Source organism: Antechinus flavipes, chromosome 1, assembly GCF_016432865.1.
Source record: "Antechinus flavipes isolate AdamAnt ecotype Samford, QLD, Australia chromosome 1, AdamAnt_v2, whole genome shotgun sequence".
Taxonomy (NCBI): Eukaryota; Metazoa; Chordata; class Mammalia; order Dasyuromorphia; family Dasyuridae; genus Antechinus; species Antechinus flavipes.
The window spans coordinates 303284500-303303847 of record NC_067398.1 but is presented as its reverse complement, the minus strand read 5'-3'; positions in this window follow the sequence as shown (position 1 = coordinate 303303847).

Sequence of the window (19348 nt, the reverse complement as noted above, 5' to 3'; positions counted from 1 at the left end):
AATATAAATTCAGAAATAAGGGCAGAGAAGAAATTTATACAAAAACACCATGAAAAATTCCAGGAGGAAAGATCACTTCCAAATGAGACGAGGGAAGGGTGTAAGAAAGATTTCAAAGAAGAGATACTTCCTGAATACTGAAAAGGAAAATTTTCAATAGACTTGAGAAGGAAGTAAGGAGAGATTAAAGGGTCATAGAATCTCAGAGTTTGAAGGGACTTCAGGGGACATCTAGTCTAACACTTTCACTTTAGATAAGGATACTGAGACCCAGAGACATTAAGTGACTTACTCTTGTCAAACAAGAAGAGATAAGGTTCAAACACACACAGGTCTTTTTACTCCACTCAATACCACTCATTATATTTGTGGATCCCAGTAGGTATGAAAGCAAACTTCATTAGCATAAGCTCTGTATTAAAAGAGTCTACCAACAATCCTTTCCATTCAATGAACCAAAATTATCTATAAAATATCTTATATTTCTATGCTATATAATTTTCAAAAGTTCTTTTTAATTATATTATCTATTTCATATTCATATTACTATTATTACCATTGAAGGGGAGCTAGGTAGGTGGTGGCTCATTGAGTGCCAGGTTTATGAACACATAAACCAGTGTTCAAATCCTGCCTTCCTGGCTGTGTGATCTTGGACAAGTCATTGAACCCTGTTTGCCTCAGTTCCTCATTTGTAAAATGAATTGGGAAAGGAAATGGCAAACCATTCCAGCATCTTTGCCAAGAAAATCCCAAGTGGGGTCCCCAAGAATCTTGGACTTGACTGAAATGACTGAACAGGAACATTATTTTGGCCCAGACTTTTTATTTCATTGGTAGAGGGAAACTTCATTTATTGATACAGAATAGCAAGATATCTACAATTTAGTTTCTGGGGTTCTGGGACATTAAGTTACTTAATTATCTATAGCCATACAGTATATTTCAGAGGCAGAAAGGATTTGAAAACAGCTTTCTGACTTCAAGGACAATTTTCTCTCCACTGACAGCTGCATCTCAGCTTTTTTTGTCCAATTTTATTCTTTGAGTCCAAATTTATTCTGTTATTAGTATACAGGGTAAGGCAAATATTTTATCAACTGTGTTTTACCCATGAAGAAATGGGGCTTTGCTCAGGATTCCACAGAAAGTTAACAGCAGAGTTAGGACTAAGAGCATGAGCAAAGTCACAGAGATAAGATAGATTGAGAACACATAGGATGTCTGGAGGATAGTGATATAAGAATGAGAAAGTTTGGAGCCACATTATAGAAAAACTTGTATTCCAACTTAAGGCAATTTGCACTTTACTTAGTAAGCAATGGGAAGCCATAGAAGGTTTTTGAGCAGAATAGTGACATGATTAGAGCAATGTATTTCAAGATTATATGGGCTGATATATAATGGTTAGCTTGAAGTAAAGAGAGACTGGAGGCAGGAAAAACCTTCAGGAGCTTATAATAATTTGTTAGTAGTCCCTAATCACTCTGTATAAACCAGGGCAGTTAAGTTGTAGGAGTGGGAAGCAACAACTGGAAGCAATTTCAATAGAAATAAATCAGGGAGAGCCAGAAGTTTTAGGTGGTGTTTGTTAGATTGGCCTCTTGTATTGGGATGAAGGGGTTTTTGTTTCAGAAGATGAGAATGACAGTGAGTCAAGTGATACCTGGATATGGCAGACAAATATGACTCTAATGTGTGTGTGGGTCTCTTATTCTTAAGTGTCTTTGTGTTCCCCTCTATTATATTATATTCTCTGAGGACAGAGAAAGGACTAAAGCTTTTGCTAGTGGTGAATCTGGGTCATATACATAGTCAATGACTAATGCATTCTGGAGAACACCTCAGTCCTTCCCTATTTGATCCAGATGCCTGAGTCAGAAGTTATGGAACCCTGTAATAATCCATGGGAGTTGTGATGAAAATATAAATTAGGTTAGTGGCAGTGGGAAGGGAATGGAGAAGATTCAACAAATGTTGAGGAGGTAGAGTCAACAAGTCTATAGATCTATCAGCTAAATTAATAGCCATCCATCTGTAATTCATAGTTTGAGCAATACACATTTGGTTTTTCCTTTTTGTATTCTTAGGCTAACAGTACGAGTAAATTCACATTAGATTAAAGTGTTTGGATATATATTAAGGATATTTTATCTCCTTCCTAAAATAAAACCAAAGTAAACTACAACAATTACTAGTTCTTGCTTGAAAGTTGAAGGTATCACAGAATTGATTATACTTAGAAGGGTTTCTTTTCTTCCCCCTAAACAATGTTTTCATGCCATACATATTTTTTTTAAATAAGTGATTTAACAAAAATAAAGAGAACTTAGCTGAAAATACCTATTGGAGATAATGAAGACATCAAATATTAGCACTTTATACAAAATAAGTAATTCAGATTAGGAAACTTAGTATAGTAAGTCCATGAATTGGAATGCTTTAGTTGATTTTTTCATGCACTATATGTCATCATCTCCATCTTCTCCATTTTTTATGAGATTCATAAAATGACATCAGCAAGAATTATATAGGATGAGAAGGCATGGATGTGTTTTAAATGTACCACATTCCTAAGAGCCTTTTGAAGTAGCAAAGAAGCATTAGGATTGATTGGATGCAGTCAGCAAGGAACAGGGAAAAATCAAAGTTGATTCCAGAATTCTTAAGGAAATAGAAAAATGAGAATGGTTGGTTTTTTTTTTTTTTTTTGGTGGGGTTGGGGAGAGAATGTAGTCACTTAGCCTCTGTTTGCTTTAAAACCACTGAAGAAGGAAATAGCAAAACTACTCTTTGCCTTGAAAACCCCATATGGGGTCACAAAGAATTGGACATAACTGAAAACAATTGAATAACAACAACAACTTATAGCACCTTCCACTTCTGCTAGAACTATTAGAACTCAATTACCGAAATATCACTGTGTTATGCTGAATTATGTAACACAAATCACAAAACTTATGGGAAAATGGAATCAGGGTCACACAAAAAAGATAGGAAACAATATGGTAGCACAGTTTTATACATGAATTGTGGTCAAGTAATACAAAAATGTCATAATAAATAATGGCAGCATCAGCAGCTTTGGGCTGCTATTCTGCCCTCTCTATGGTTGCCATGGGGCCAGGCTGACAAAGGCTTGGATGGGAGACCTTATCAGAAGGGGCAGGGAATGGGTGATTTAAACCAACCTTCCTCCTCTCACAGTTCCTGTTGTACCAAAAGATACACAGTAAACATGGCAATTCACCTTGAAAAAGATTTGAAGTTTGATTGTGGAAATGGATATTGAAGGAATTGCAGCTTGTGAGTTACTGTAAAGTAGTGTGGTATTTTGCATTCATACTATTTCTTAAGGATGAATTTGTGTAAAATGCAATAAAAAGTGCATTACGCTTGTTATTCCCTAGTATATGTATTTTCAAAACAAGTGTTATAGCAGAACTTACTGTATTCTCTAATTATTTTATACATGTGACATGTAACGTCTATTTTTCTTGTCTGTGATTCTGCTTGACAGTTAAAACTCTCTGCAATGTGGCCTTTTTCTATTTTTCCAGTCTTCTTAAACATATTCTTTAATCTGGTGACACTAACATCTTTGTTGTTCCTTGCACAAGCTATTTCATCTTTGTTCATTTTCATCGACTCTCCCTATATTTGCAATGCTCTACTTCAAGTCTTTCTCTTGGCTTCCTTCAAGGGGTAGCTCAAGACTTATCTTCTTTAAGAAGCTTTTCCCAGTTCTGAATCTTAGTGTATTCCCTTTGATAATACTCCAAGTCATTCTTTCTATGTCATCTATTGTATCTGTGTATACATAACTCTCTCTCTCTCATATATGTATGTATTTATATCTCTCTTTCTTGCTCTCTATCATTTTTACAAAATTGCAATGGGATGCAATGGAAGACCTTGGTCTTTTTAAGCTAAGGTCACAGGACTTGTGACACTGCACTAGCACCCAGGACACCTAGAATCATATGGAGTTAGGATAAGCAAAAGGCCCTAATCTTTATTCTTGATCCCCAGACAAAGGATTGAACAGGACGGAAGCAGAATCTCCACAACGGCCTTCTCCCTCGTCCACCCCCAAAAAGTGACTCTGGCTCGTCTTACTCCACCCCCCAGTCCCTCCCACAATCCTCTATACTCCAATCATTGAGCCAGTATGGATAGTGGAAAGGACCATTTTCCAAGCACATGCCCAGAGAGTATTGTCCAATCATAGTTAGCCTTAATCCTTCTGCAATCCTGACCTCAGTGCATCAGCCCAATAGTTTCAGCCCTCTACAAGGGCTTAGTTTGACTGAGGCCATACTCATTTAGTGATTAAGGCTAGGTAGCAATTGAAGCAAAAAAATCTCTTTCACTTAGTCAAACTGATATATAGTAAGCATTTAAGAAATGCTGATTATTTAGCCACGTCCTCACAGTTGATCATCACATAATCTTGTTACTGTGTACAATGTTCTCTTGGTTCTGCTCACTTCACTTAGAATCACTTTATGTAAGTCTTTCCATATTGATCAATAAATCTATAGATTGATCCTCTCTGTCTTTTGAGAACCAGGCCTCTGACAAGCAGTAGCTGATGTGTATGCTCACTCTTATTCCCATCCTTGCCCCAGGCTTACTATTATAAAGTAAGGGCTCCCTTAAGTTAGAAGAAATGGGGAGGGGCAGCTAAGTGGTCAGAGCACCACCCATGAAATGTCAGGAGGACCTGAGTTCAAATGTGTCTCAGACATTTAACTAGCTGTGTAACACTGAGCAAGTCACTTAATCCCAATTGCCTCAGCAAAAAAAGAAGAAGAAGAAGAAATGGGGGGAGGGGGGTAATGTTGAGTAAGATCTAGCAGTCCTAATGAAATGAATTCTTTTAGTTCAGATCTGTGAATCTCCAAGGTCCTCTCCAGGGTGAAGAAATCATCCACCAATGTATCTGGCAGCATGCCCGATAATGTAAATGAGTACCCCTTCATAGTGAATTGTCCAGGGCACTGAGAAGTAACATGATTTGTCTAGGAGCACATAGTCATATATCAGGCTTTTGACATGAAATGAGATTTTTCAGACTCCAACACCAGCTCTCTCTTCACTATGCTTTGTTACCTCTCTACATATTGTTAATCTTAAGAAAACATAAGGGTTATATTGTTAAGGTATGTAAATTTTTTTTGTCTTGTAATTTTTTCTCTTCGCTAAAATTTTTTATGTTTCTTTCTCCTGTATCTCTCTTGACCTTGGACTTCATATTTTTCTTTTTCATCTTCAAAATTTTTTTCCCTTTCTCAGAATTACTAGTGCTAGGGAAGTTTTATTAATGTGGCAGGTGTGCTGATGAAGCAACAACCCACTACCAGGTGATTAGTAAATTGCTTGCTAGGCATCCATGAAGTCAACTAGCTAATACTTCATTGCAATGAAGTCCAGAGGCTTAAGGGGGGGATGGGAAGTGGAAAGGGAGCCTGTGAGGGCAAATTAAGCCAGAGTAAAAATCTGAGAAAGCAGGTAACCAAGGCTGTTTCTAAGAACTGAAGTAACTCATTTCTGTGACTCATGAAGCAAAATTCCTTTAGGACTCCATCAGTCTCCTCCCTAAAGCGTCCTGGATTCAGAAAATAATCTAATCCAAAGGCGTCAAACATGCTGAGGACATTTCCAAGTATTGCTAGAACAAGAGTAAAATATGAGCAGTATCTACTGAAATAAATGAAACAATGATTAGGAAAAGATAATATTGCATTTTAAATTAAGTCAATATGCAGTCCCTAATTGTGTCCCTAAGTGTTTAATTGAGTTTGACTCTACTGACTAAATTTAATCTCCTCATTTCACAGATAGGAGATTAAGACCTAATCTCTGTGACATATTTAGTCTCCCTTTACTTGTTTTTGCTTCCCACTATCTCAGCCCTATCCTACTCAGCCCTACTTATCTCTGATCTCTAGCATTTCTGGACTCTCCTTCCACTGTACCCTCTAGAACCTCCATTCTGACATTAATAAACTCCTTTCCATTTTCAGTTTCCCTCTTTCTCACTTTCCTCTTGAGGAAAAGTCTCACTCTTTCCTCTTGAATTCAAGATAACCGAGTTCCTTTGAAGCAAGTTGCAAATCTGTCCTGACTGTCCATGACAAGCTGTTTCTTTTCCTATGTCTGTTAACACAAGGTAGGACGAATTGTCATTGTCCTTACTCATTTCCATTTCCAGACTCTCTGTCTCATCAACCAGCAGTTTCTTCTTTAATGTCTGTCTATATGATGTTCTTTTCCTGGGGAAAAAACTTGAAGCTAAAGATTTTTTTGGTATCCCTACTGTCTAGCACAAAGCCTGGCTCCTTGTTATTGTTTGATCATTTTAGCAGCTTCTGACTTTTCGTGTCCATTTGGGGTTTTCTTGGCCAAAATACTAGAGTGGTTTTGCTATTTCCTTCTTGTCCTATTCATTGTGACCCAATTTGAGGAAGTTTTCTTGGTAAATTTCTTGGCTATTGCCTTCTTCAGCTCATTTTACAAATAAGGAAACTGAGGCAAATAAGCTTAAATAACTTGCACAGGATAATGTAGCTATTGAGTATCTGTGGTCAGATTTGAATTTAGATCTTTTTAATCCCAGGCCCAGCCCTCTATCCATTGAGCCATCTTGCTTCCTTGGCCTGCCATTCAGTAGGACCTCAATAAATGCTGATTGATTGACCCACTATAGTTTCTTATAGCTATAATCTCCTGGAAGAAAGAGACATAATCCCTAGATCCATTACACATTCATATGATTCAATCTCAATGGCACCTTCACTGTTTCATGGCAACTCTTTTATTGTTCCTTGATTGATTTTCTCTCATACTTGCCAGATTAATGTTCCAAAACTCTTTCTCTCTTTTCAGATCCCTTATATTATCCCTGATCATCTCCCTCTCAAAATATCTCATTTCTTATTTTACTGGTATATCAAGGTCATACTCAATCAGCTTCCCTTTTCCCCCTACTCTATACTTAAAAACCCTTATTCATCCCTTATTTTCTCATTTCTTCCACTCTCTAAAGAAAAGGTATCCCTTTTCCTTGCTAAGGTATTTTACTCTTCTACTTGTATCCTGGTTTCTTTCCTATATTTCCTGGAAGTTTGCCTTTCTGATAATTTGTTCATTTCTTTCACCTTCAATATTACTTTTTTTTTCTTTTTTGACATAATAAGGATTAAATCACTTACCCAGGGTCACATGGCTAGTGTCTGAGGTCATATTTGAACTTAGATCCTCTCAATTCTGGAGCCAGTACTTTATCCACTGTGTTACCTCCCTGCCTCTTGATACCATCTTATCAATTGCACACACTAGGTACCCACTAGGATAGCTTGATGAATAGTGGTGGACCTGGAGACATGAAGATTTGTCTTCCTGAGTTCAAATCTTAGCTGGGGGGCTCTGGGCAAGTCACTTAACCCTATTTGCCTCAGTTCCTCATCTGTTAAATGATCTGGAGAAGGAAACGGCAAACCACTCTAATATCTTTGCCAAGAAACCCTAAAGAATCAGACAAAATGACCAAACATTGTAATCAGTTTTGGGAACTGATCAAGGATCAAGAACACCTAGCTCTAAAGAAGATCAATGGTGGAAAGTGCTTCGTGAGATTATTTGACCTAATCTTTGGCAATGTGCATTTATTTATTGTTGGTAGTTTTCAGTCATGTCCAACTCTTCATGATCCCAGGGACTGTATCGCCCATGGAGTTTCCTTGACAAAGGTCCTGGAATGGTTTGCTACTTCCTTCTCCAGCCCATGATAAAGACACTGAGACAAATGGAGTTAAGTAACTTGCTCAAGTTCTCACAGCTAGTAAATGTCTGAGGAAAGATTTTAAACTCAGGAAGCTGAATTTTCCTGACTCCAGGCTCAGCACTTCAACATCTAGCTTCCTGTGCCAAACCTGTGAGGTGAGCGCTAATCATTGAATGTGTGCAGCCTCAGTCAAACTGAGACTTGTTGAAGACCTTAGCTTAAAAAAGCCAAGGTCTCCCTTCCAGACCATGGCCATTTCCAATCATCCTGATCTATATTTGGCCACTAGACCCAGCTGGTTCTGGAGGAGAAAGTGAAGCAAGTGACCTTGCCCAGACCTCCCTCACTTAAATCCAACTCACTTGCACATCATGGTTTCCTCTCCCTGAAGTCATGGTCCTCTTCAGAAACAAGGACAGTCATGGTCCTCTTCAGAACCAAGGACAGTCATCGTCCTCTTCAGAACCAAGGACAAACAATAGTTTTATCCCTGTTTAGGAAATTGAGGTAGAGGGATTTAGTGATGTGGCTTGGGTCATATATAAAGTCACATAATGTATCTGTAGTCATATCTGACCTTGGATCTTCTCGACTCCAGGACTAGTCCCCCATTAACTATCCCAAGCATAATGCTTAGATAATTCAGACTGATTCCTGGCAAATTAAAAAAAAAAAAAAAAGAAAAAAGAAATACCTCCTAAGTTGAAGATCTTCTTTGGGGATTCATTCTTTCTGTACCAACTCATAAATTAAATAGGTAGTTTAGATGTTGTCAGTCCTCCTAATTGATACTTAAAAGGAATTGATTAAATTCTCGTTTTTGGCTGATGTCAATGGAGTAGAGATTTATATATATACTACTAGGTATTGAAGGGCTTGCAATAGATAAGTATCATAGATATCTTTATGCAGCCAGATTGCTTTTTGTGTAAGCACTAGGTACAGGGACATGGGAATATAGGTGAAGCCATGCATGAAAGGAATTCTGAGAGCTCCTCACCCAAGGATGTGCTGGAGCTAGCTCAGACTAGCTTAGGAAAGTTGATTGTTAAATTTTTAGTACAAGCAAGGTCTGGAAGAAATATTAATAATGCATATTAAATTTAAAAATGTGTACTGCATACAATTTCTTCTGTTCTCCCCTCCCCCAAAGCTGGTAGTTAAATATTTACCAACACAACTCTGTACCACATCTAATAATTCAGGGAAGAGATTTTATCAGTGTTCATATCAGTAAATTGACACATATTTAATGAAATATTTATTGTGTCATGTGTGGGAGTGAATGAAAGATGAGGTTCTAGGATACCTGCCAAGGCATATTTGTCTAAGGTTTCCTTCCCATTCCATCTTCCCTCTTACTTCCCCGGTCCCCAATACCCTCCTCTCTCTTATTTGGCTCTGACTAATGAATCTCAGGGGCAGACATTTGGGGCACCTATCTTTGTTGCCCCTGGGAGTCTCTAAGTGATCTACAATCCTGCCTTGGACTATTCCAGAACCAGAACACAGATTATACCAAATAGACAGTATCCTGCAGATTAAGTCTAAGAGCTGAATACATTTCTCCTTGAAATGAGAGATAGTATAGTACTGTGGAAAGAATACTGGTTATAGAATTCAGAGGATTTAGGCAAATTGTATTATAGAGGATGTGGCAAGTAAGTTGCTTGCCTTCTGTTGAACTCAGTTTCCTCAAATGAAAAATGAGGGGATTGGTCCAGTTGACCTCTGAGGTCTTTTGGGTCTAAATTTATGATCTTTTGAGCTCAAACTCTTGCCTAGTTGTTTATTTCTTAAATGACAGTTGCAAAGATTTTGACAGGCAACAGGGTAGCACAATGGATAGAGTCTTGGCTAGAGTCAGAAAAACTCAGCTTCTTGTTTGTTGTTGTTTTTTTTTTTTTTGTTTTTTTTGTTTTGTTTTGTTTTGTTTTGTTTTTTTTTGGTCTGAGGCAATTTGGGTCAAGTGACTTGCCTAGGGTCATACAACTAGTAACTACTAAGTGCCTGAGGCTGGATTTGAACTCAGGTCCTTCTCAGGCCAGTTTTCTATCCATTGAGCCATCTAGCTGCCCCCAAAACTTAGCTTCTTAAGTTCAAATCTGGCCTCAAATACTTACTAGTTATGTGACCCTCAAACTAATCTTGTTTGCGTCAGTTTCTACATCTATAAAATGAACTGAAGGAAATAGTAAGCCGCTCTCGTATCTTTGCCCCCCAAAAAATCCAAATGGTATCACAAAGAGTCAGACAAGACAAAAAAAAAATGATTGCATGCTAGAATGACAGGGAAAGATAATGCAGAATGTTGGAGGGGATGTGGGAAAACTGGAACACTGATGCATTGCTGGTGGAATTGTGAACACATCCAGCCATTCTGGAGAGCAATTTGGAACTATGCTCAAAAAGTTATCAAACTGTGCATACCCTTTGATCCAGCAGTGTTTCTACTGGGCTTATACCCCAAAGAGATACTAAAGAAGGGAAAGGGACCTGTATATGCCAAAATGTTTGTGGCAGCCCTGTTTGTAGTGGCTAGAAGCTGGAAAATGAATGGATGCCCATCAATTGGAGAATGGTTGAGTAAATTGTGGTATATGAACGTTATGGAATATTATTGTTCTGTAAGAAATGACCAGCAAGATGAATACAGAGAGGACTGGCGAGACTTACATGAACTGATACTAAGTGAAATGAGCAGAACCAGGAGATCATTATATACCTCAACAATGATACTGTTTGAGGATGTATTCTGATGGAAGTGGATCTCTTTGACAAAGAGAAGATCTAATTCAGTTCCAGTTGATCAAGAATGGACAAAAGCAGCTACACCCAAAGAAAGAACATTGGGAAATGAATATAAACTGCTTGCATTTTTGTTTTTCTTCCCGGGTTATATTTACCTTCTGAATCCAATTCTCCCTGTGCAACAAGAGAACTGTTCGGCTCTGTACACATATATTGGATCTAGGATATACTGTAACCTATTTAACATGTATAGGACTGCTTGCCATCTGGGAGAGAGGGTGGAGGGAGGGAGGGAAAAAATCGGAACAGAAGTGAGTGCAAGGGATAATGTTGTAAAAAATTACCCTGGCATGGGTTCTGTCAATAAAAAGTTATTTAAAAATAAAAATAAAAAAGATTGCACAACAAAAAAATTGACCTTGGCTTCACATTAGATTGAGCAAAAATTGAAGGATTTCCCTGGTGAATCTGGCCTGAACCAATTCAACCCGATACTGAACTAAATCTATGTATGTTAAAATAGAAATACATAATAGGTGATCTAACTTGACAATTTTATTTTAATGTAAAAAGTTTTTTTTAATGCAATAAGTATGTTAAATTTAAAAAAAGCTTTTTAATGCTATAAGTAAGCTAAATTTAAAAAAAATTAACCTTTACAATGTTGTCAAGAATTAATGATATATATTTAAATTATATTATACATATACCAATATTTGTTGTGACTACATGTGATTAGTTCAAATTCTTCAGAATGTTAATTTTCTTATATCCTTCTCTGCTTCACATACATACCTAAGTACCTAGATACCCAGAATCTGAGGTTGCTCATGAGTTTCTACTAGTGTATTTCCTTTAGCAGGATGGAAAGGAGACATTCGTTCAAAGTAAAATGCATTTAAAGTGTAGAACAAGAAAAAAATATCGAAGACAGACCTCCCCACTTCCATATAAATATGTATTATACCAAGTTAACATAATGCATGTGGGGGAGGGGACATATTCAGTGAAAAGGATTAATCAAAGCCAGGAAAGGCCATTTCACAGGCATGAAAGGCACACCCATAGGGAGCATGTTTGACTGGGTAACTCCTGACTCTGATGTTGCAAAGCCTTTCATGCCTCCAGTGATGTCATGAAGGAAGGTGTTTTCTTTTCTGATTATTGGGGTCCTCTTTTGCTCTCTAATGCACTGCTATTCTCTGCTGGACACCTCAGACCACTATTTTCTGCCAGATTGCTAGTCTTGACTTGTGTGGCTAGTCATAAGAGAACTAATTTTTACAGGGCTAAGAAGCAGCTTCTATTCTTTTGGGCCTATTCTCCACCCAATTATCTGATTTGGGGTTAGAAATCCTTTTAAAATCCTATTCAATTTCTGAATTTTACTTAGAATACTGCCTCCTCTCCCCATTTGATTTTGAAGGCTGTACAGTAAAATTCCAAAAAAGCTATACAGAGTCTGGAATGGACTCCCATCAGTTCCCATAAGGCTTCCTGGTGGGCATTCAAATAAATTTTGTGGCAAAAACAAAAGGACTAAATCTTTGCCTTTGTTCTACATGGTGCCTTTATTCCGCATACCTACCAGAAACAAAATTGCTAGTTTGGTATTCTGGCCAAGTCCAGAGTGCTGGTCTCTCTACATTCCTTTGCATGTTTCTAGAAGCCATCCCCTTCCTGCCTGTTCCTGTTGCAACCTCCTTAGTTCAGGTCCTAATTATCTCCTAATTACATGGACTGCAATAATAGCCTTCCCACTGGTACCTTTCTACTTCTACTCTCTGTTCTGAACATTGAATCTGGCATCAAGAGACTTGGTTTGGAGCCTCTCCTCTGCCATGTATTTTACCTGGCTGACATTGGGCAAATCACTTAACCTCTTTGGGCTGGAATATCCTCATCTTGCAAAATGAAGGCTTTGAATTAGATTATCTCTGTGGTTCCTTCCAATCTATTCTTCATGTTCTCACCAGATTAATCTTCCAAAACACTATTTTGTTCTGTCATTTCCTTGCTCAGAGACTTTCCATTGTCTACCTTTGTTTGCAGGATAAAATCCAAAAGATTCAGTCCAGTAGTCAAAGCCCGCTGGGACCCAATCTACCTCCCCAGCCCTGTTTCCCATTGCTCATTACTTCTGTTCTAGTTCAAGTGCTCAAATTGTTCTTTAATACTATTAGTCCTTTAATGTCTCCTACCCCTTTTAAAATCTATTCATATATTCTCTGGGAATACTCTTCTACTTTTACAACTATCCACATTATATCTAGATTTCATGACTCAGCTTAAAGGTTACTTCTATGAAGTCATTCCAAATTATACCAGTCCAGTGTTCTCTATTTTCTTTTAACACAGAGGTGTACACATACACATGTGTGTACACATATAGCACATTATGTGTGCATGTGTGTGAGTGTGTGTGTATAAATATATGTACCCGGAACACCGGCACAAGCAAAAAGAAAGTCAATCCTTGCCCTCAAGGAACTTGCATTGTAATGAGAATGACACCATAAAATAAAAAGAAGCTGAAAAAAGATAACACCCTGGGAATAGAGTGTTAAGTGGAACAATATAATGTTGAAGAATAGAGGATTATATCCTGGTGAGAAATGGAGAAATGGCAAATTTGGGTACCTTCCTTAACTTCTTTAACTAAATGTTCTGGGAGGAGCCATTCAATGAGAGGGAGAAAAGGAAGGATCTTCTGAGGTCTAAGTTCCAGACCTGAACATCTTTTAGAATAAAGAGGACTGCTGGAGCACAGTGGTATAATTTAGAGGAGTGCAAACTTGTGGAAAATTAAGAGATATATGATCTGGTAACCCTTCCTAAGTAGAAGTTCTGGGAGGACCCATCCAATTTGGCCCTAGGGGCCAGAAGTACTCTAGAAAGAAAATAAATGGATTAGGAGAGAGAGTAATGAACTTTGGGAAGGGAACTACTTTTGGTTTCACTTTCACCCAAGATTTATGTATACAATTTATTAGTTGAATATACACTGAAAAGTCACTTGATCTCTAAAAACTTCCATTTCTCCATCTGTAAAAAAAAAAAAAGGGGGGGGATGATACCAGTAAGAGGTAAAATGCGTTGTAAACTTTAATATATCATTTATAAGTGTTTTGTTATCAGTATTTGAAGGCATTTTGGAGATTATTTACTTTTTTTTTTTTAAATAACTTTTTATTGATAGAACCCATGCCAGGGTAATTTTTTTTTTTACAGCATTATCCCTTGCATTCACTTCTGTTCCGATTTTTCCCCTCCCTCCCTCCACGCCCTCCCCTAGATGGCAAGCAGTCCTTTACATGTTGAATAGGTTACAGTATATCCTAGATACAATATATGTATGCAGAACTGAACAGTTTTCTTGTTGCACAGGGAGAATTGAATTCAGAAAGTAGAAATAGCCCGGGAAGAAAAACAAAAATGTAAGCAGTTTATATTCATTTCCCAGTGTTCTTTCTTTGGGTAACTGCTTCTGTCCATCTTTGATCTGAATTAACTCTCTTTATCAAAGAGATACACTTCCATCAGAATATATCCTCAAACAGTATTGTTGTTGAGGTATATAATAATTGGAGATTATTTACAACCTACTCCTAGATTACTTTATATTATAGATGAGAAATAATTTACCAAATGCTACTCAGCTAGGTAGATACTGAACTAGAAAAATATTATCTCCTACTTTCTAAATGAGGATCTTTCTCTCCCTCTCTCCTTCCCTCTTTCCCTTCCTCCCTTCTTCTCTCTCTACATCTCTCCTCTGTTTCTTTGTATCTTTCTGTCTTTCTCTTAGGCATAAGTATATGCACACACACACACACACACACACATATATATAGCTTTGCAAATTTTATCTCTTACATTTTCATGTTTGTTACATTTTGCCTTATTGTCCAATATCTTTCCATTCTTTTGTGGTTAAACTCCTTGAGAAGGCCATCTACAGTCAGTGGATCTATTTCCTTTTCCCTCACTCTCTTTCTAGTTTTCTAGTCTGGTTTCCCAACTTTATTCAACCTCATTAGATAAAGAAACTGCTCTCTAAAGTTATCAATGATCTTTTAGTTTTCCAATTTAACAACCTTTTCTCAGTCCTCAGCTCTTCTTGAACACTGCTAGCTTTGACACTGTCCATCAATCCCCATGTTCTCCTTGATGCCCTCTTTTCCTACCTGTTATGACCATTCTTCAGAATCCTTTGTGGGAAAATTAGATTGCTCCATTAACAGTGGGTGTCAAAAAATGGATGGAAATTGGGATGGAAAAAGCCATCCACATCCTGCGAGAGAGAAATGTAAAGGCTGAATACAAATCAAAGCATATATTTTCACCTTTTTTTTTGTTTTCTTGTTTTTAATGTTATTTCCCTTTTGTTCTGATTTTTTTCCACAACATGACTAATATGGAAATATGTTTTAAATGATAGTGCATATATATAACCTATATCAGATTGCTTGCTCTCTTGGGGTGGGGGGTGGGGGGAAGCAATAAAGGCAGGGAGAAAAAAATTTGGAACTCACAATCTTACAAAAATGAATGTTGAAGGGGCAGCTAGTTGGTATAGTAAATAGACCACCAGTTCTAAAAGTCAGGGGGACCCAAGTTCAAATCTGATTTTATATACTTAACATTTCCTGGCTCTGTGACCCTGGGCTAGTCATTTAATCCCAATTGCCTCAGGAAAAAAAAAAAAAGAATGTGGAAAACCATTTTTACATGTAATTGGAAAAATAAAGTACTATTAAGTAAACAAACAAATAAAACAGTGAGTATTCCTCATAGCTGGATTAATGATATTATCCACTCTTGGAGATGACTTTCAAGTATATTTATCCTTTGCTAATCTTTCTTCTGATCACTTGTCTCATATTTTCAATTGCTTTGTGGACATCTTGAACTGGATGTCCTATAAACATATTAAATTTAATATACCCAAAATAGAATTTCCCCCCAAATTCTCCCTCTTCTAAAGTTCTCTATTTGTGTCAAAAGTGCCACCATCCTCCCAGGTACCTACACTCACAACCTAAGTTTCATACTTGATTCTTCATTCTCTCTTGTACAACCCTTTTTTCCCCTATCCAACCTTAGCTTAACCACCACCATTTATTAACTCTATGTTCTTTATATGCCTCTCTATGCCTTTTTCTTTTCTCTCTTAGACTGCCACCATTATAGAACTGACCCTCCTGACTATTGCAATAATGATCTCATTGTCTCAAATCTACACCCAAATCTAATGGCTTATTCTCAATCTTCATTCTCTCTGAAGCCTGTGATACTGTTGATCATGCTTTGCTCCTTATGCTTTCTTCTTTCAGGTTTTCAGGTCATTACTCTCTCTTTGTTCTCTTCCTATATGATTATACCTGCTCATTCTCCTTCAGTAGGTCCTCACCAAGATTATTTCCTCTAACTATATGTGTCCCATAAGGTTCTGTCTAAAGCTTTCTCGTCATCTTTCTCTGTTCTGCTTCACTCGGTGATCTCAGCTTCCATGGATTTATATATCATACATTTACTTATTATGGATTTTATTTATCATGGAAGTAGTTATTATGCTGATTCTCAAATCTACTGTTTTCTCTAAAGTTATCAATGATCTTTTAGTTTTCCAATCTAATAGCCTTTCCTCAATCCTCAGCCCTTCTTGAACATTGCTAGCTTTGACACTGTCCATCAATCCCTTTTTTACCATTTTGGTGATCTCCAATTACTTTTCAAACAATTTAAGATGAGTGTCCATAGCTATCTTAAACACAATATGTTCAAAACCCCTCTCATTATCTTTCCCTAAAATCTTTCAAACCTCCTAACTTCCTAATTATTATGGGGGACAACAATACCTTCCCACTCCCTCAGGTTAACAACCCTCATTATCTCTCATTTTTCATATTCAACCTGTTGCAAATGCCTGTTGATTTTACCTTTGTAACATCTTTCCAATATGACTCCTTCTCTCCTCTGACACTGCTACCACTGTTTTATAGATCTTCATCACTTTATGTTGGACTAATTAGACTTCCAGGGAGTCTTCCTGATTCAAGTCTCTTCCCATTCCATTTCATTCTCCATTCAGTAATCAAATTTTCATAAAGTGGAGATCTGAATATGTCATCCCCTTACTCAATAAACTCCATTGACTCCCCATCACCTCCAGGATCAAAGACAAAAATTTTCTGGTCGACATTCAATACCTTTCATAATCTAGTCCCCTCCTGCCTTTCTATTCTCCTCACACATTATTCCCTGCCACATACATACACCTTAGTCCAACTGGCATTTGTCTCTTTGTCATTCTATGAATAAGATGTTCCATCTCTCTGTTCTTTTCACATTTTCAGGCTGTCCTTCATATCTAGAATGCTTTCCTCCCTCATCTCCATCTACTGGTGTCCCTGGCTTCCTTTACATCCCCAATACAATCCTGTCTTCTATAGGAAGTCTTTCCCAAGCCCTATTAATTCTAGTGCCTTTCCCTTTTAAATTTTTTCTATTTATCCTGTATATAGCTTGTTTACGTATATGTGTTCTTAAAGACATAACCTTTTGCCTCTTTGTATCCCCAGTGCTTAGTAGAATATCTGGCACATAGTAGGTGCTTAATAAATGTTTAATGACTCACTGATTCTAATTCTAGTCTGTCTTCTACTCAGTTATCAAACTGATCTTCTTAAAATGAACTTCAGTCGTTCATTATAAGCTAAAAAACAAATAGAAAATCCTCTGTTTGGTGTTCAAAGCACTTTATAATTGACCCCCTTCTTATTTTTCTCATCTTCTTACAACTTACTCCAAATACTCTGTGATATTATAAAATTGGCCTTCTTGCTGTTCCTCAACCAAAACATTCCACCTCTGGCTATCTTCACTGTTCCCATTCCTAGAAGTCTTTCCCTCCATTCTCTTTTCATAGTTTCCGATAGTTGCTCCAACATTTGTTATCACAACACCAGTTGATCTTGTGTCTGGTCCCATGTTTCATGAAGAAATTAGCTCAACTAAGAGGGAAAAAACTCCAGAATGATTCTTTTATACCAACCCCTTGCTACAGTCTCCATTCTCTTCACTTTTTTTCTCAGGGTTTTTCAGTGGAAAGGGATGAAGTGAAGGAAATGGAGCATATTCTGATATAAGAAAATTGAGTTAAAACTAATAGAGGAAGAATTGGAACATAATTTCCCCTGGATTCAATCATAGCGAAAGGAAACAAGGTCTTCTTAGGAATATAAGCAAGAGCCACAAATGAATTATCTTGTAACACCTTTTATCTGCTTTCCCCTCCCCCTAACATGGCTGTAGATATTTTTCTCTCTTTTGAACGGAAAACTTTTATTTATTTTTTAAAATTATTATTATTAAAGCTTTTTATTTTCAAAACATGTATATATACTTTTCAGCATTAACCCCTGCAAAACCTTGTGTTCCAAATCTTTTTTTCTTCCCTTCCCCCAACCCCTCCCCTAGATGGCAAATAATCCAATATATATAAAATATGTGCAATTCTTCTGTGCATATTTCCAAATTCTCATGCTGCATGAGAAAAATCAGATCAAAAAGAGAAAAAATGAATTGTTCTCCTGCTGGTCCTCAAACTCAACATTTGCAAGAGTGAACTTGGTATTTCTCTTCCCTCCAATCCTATTTGTCATTTGGACCTCCCTATTCTTGTCGTTGGCAATAATCTCATATTTATACTTGAAACTTTGGTATACTTCATGGATAGGAAGTTTAGTGGTGGAGGAGGGTGATGAGAAAGAAAGAAAGAATAGTCAGGTTGTCAGGTTTTGTTGATTCTACTATTCTAACAGCTAAGAAATTTGTCTCATCTTTCCCACCTGCACTCTCACTATCCTATTAGAAGCTCCCTCATCTGAACTATTAGGCTCTTAATTGATTTCTTCTTCTGATATTTCTTTCTTTAATCTATTCTTCACATCTTTGCTAGAGTAATTTTTCTAACATATACTTTTCTCAAAGACTTTCAGTGACTTTAATACATTTTAATCTTTTTTTTTTTTTTTTTGTCCTGGCATTTAAGGCCTTCTACAATTTGCCTACAACCTACTGGAATTAATTAATGAAAAAACTTTTAAGGGATTAAGATAGGTGCTAAAAATCCCCAGAATATAAATAGAAAAGTAAAGGCAGTTTTCTCCCTTTTACATTCATACTTACACACTTAAGAAAGTGGTGGCCAAGATTGGGTTGAGAAAACTATGATGCTGAAGTGATCTGGGAGTTAGTCACCCATCTGATCCTCATAATCCTTTTGTTCTGCCTTGTTTCCAGCCAAATTTGACAACTTACCATTTCATAATCCTAATTTTTTTCTCATCTGTATGATTTGGATGTGCAGTTCTACATTTGTGGAATGGCTTCCTTTCACTATTATCTCCATTTATTGAAAATCCTTTCCTTCCCTCAAAAACCAGCTCAAATGTCACCTCTGACATGATATGAAGGCTTTCCTGTTTTTCCCTCTTCCATTTTCCCAATCTAGAATTTCCTATTCTTCTTCTAACTTTCTTATTTCAATTTATCATATGTTAACTTGTAGTAGAATGAATAGTATGCTGGGAAATGTTTGCAGCTTGGGGGAGGAGGGAGAAAAAGTGCCCACAAAACACTTTTAAGTTTAATCAGCATTATTAACATCTCCATCACTTTCTTAAATGTGAAAAATCAATAAAACAATAAATCAAGCTCTGATTTGTAGCATTTGCCAGTTTCTGGTGTATAAATAAAAATTTAACAATTAGCTTTTCTGAGACTATTCAAGCAACCTCCAAT